Here is a 1,765-nt window from a genome sequence, read left to right as displayed (position 1 = left end):
GCTACACTTTAATATTTATTCATCTGTTACAAATTCATTGCCACCAAAGAAACTAAAGCATTAGTATTTCAATTCACTCACTATGTTTAATTCATACAATTTTAACATTCTGTGCACTTATTACTAGGTTATAAACGATAAAAACTCAATGTGGTCTAAACATTTAGTACTAGTACATTTAGTACTACTACAAGCAAAAGGAACACTTTGTTCTCTCATACACGTTCTGCTCTCACATGTTCATCATTGATGTTTTTCAGAAAAAACAATCCAAATATAACCAAATATTGCTGTAGCAATAGCAGTATTTATATGCTTTTATTACCCAGCCAGTGGACACAAAACTGACAGTTTAATAACAAATTGTTTGTGCTATATGTGTGCATATAATACAGATCAAAGCTAACACATGAAGGTACTCGCCAAGTTAGTATTTGGTCTGAAGTAATGCATCAAGAACAGTCATTCATCGTCTCTGCAGAAACTGAGAGCTCACGTCCATGGTATTTCTCCCTTACAGGTCAAGGTGATGACGTTTATATGCAATTGTCACCAGGGGTTACCATCTGGGTAGCAGCTTTTCCGGCAATAGAGAGACCTGTTGGCTAGTTCCCTTGCCAGCCTATATCTTATCCCAACCAGGTATGTGCTGAATTTTTTACTTAATTTACTTTTATCAGTAACACTAATAAGTGGTATCTGCAGGGCAAGGAAGCCATATTTCCATATCTCAGATTTGGAAATCGCTGGGCCCTGCAAAGGTAATTAGTAATTAATCTGCTTTTGCAAGAAGGAAGGAGCTACTCACTTTTTGCAATTTTTGCAAGCCGCATTCAAGGGGGCTATTGATGGCTAGTAGAGGGACACACATGCACCAATTTCCTATCCAAAAAGGTCCCAAGCCTGTAAAAGTAATATTGCAGGATCTTAAACTGTGTCCCAGTAACAGCTAGTTAAAAGGAAGTAATATAGATTTTTTTTTTACTAGATATGAAGATAGTGCTAGATGGACACAGACAAACAAAAAAAAGCATAGAGGATAGAGTAGATAACATACATATGCATACACACATATGTACACACATAAACAAACGTACACATATATACGCACATCAAAGCACCCACACACCTACATATATATAAAACACAAATGCATACACACACACACACACACACACACACACACACCTAGTTATTAGATGAGGTCTAATGAACACACATCCAACATCAGAAGAACGATGATTAGCATCAAGTAGGGTAGCGCAGTGTAGATTAGAGTAGGTCCTGCCCTAAAGAGTCTACCTTGTCGTGGTGGGCAGGCTTGTAATCATTTGGGCAAAAATGTGTCACAGAATGGGAGACGCAATCATTTCTCTCCAGTGACTCATTTTTGGCCAAATGATTAAACCAAAGGACTCTTGATCAGGGCTAACACAAAATAGGATATATTTAACATCCAGCAATAAACTTCTCAATATAACAAGAAAGTAAAAAAAAAAAAAAAAAATCACATAAATTAATAATTGTTTACTATGTTTTTTTCTTTTTTTTAATTTGCTAAACTCCAAGCAAATATATATGGCACAGATTACTTATACCTTGTATGTATTAACCCCCTAGCATTCTAATTCTGTCTGTATTTCCATGCAAAAATGCAATATTTATTAAATTTAATAGTAAACTTTAAGCAGTTTACTTTAGCAAACACAACAGTAAAACCTGTAATTTAACTGTACAGTAGCATGTATATTATATATAATATAAT

This window comes from Pyxicephalus adspersus, chromosome 11, assembly GCF_032062135.1.
Source record: "Pyxicephalus adspersus chromosome 11, UCB_Pads_2.0, whole genome shotgun sequence".
In the NCBI taxonomy this organism is placed as follows: domain Eukaryota; kingdom Metazoa; phylum Chordata; class Amphibia; order Anura; family Pyxicephalidae; genus Pyxicephalus; species Pyxicephalus adspersus.
This window is presented reverse-complemented; position numbering follows the sequence as displayed.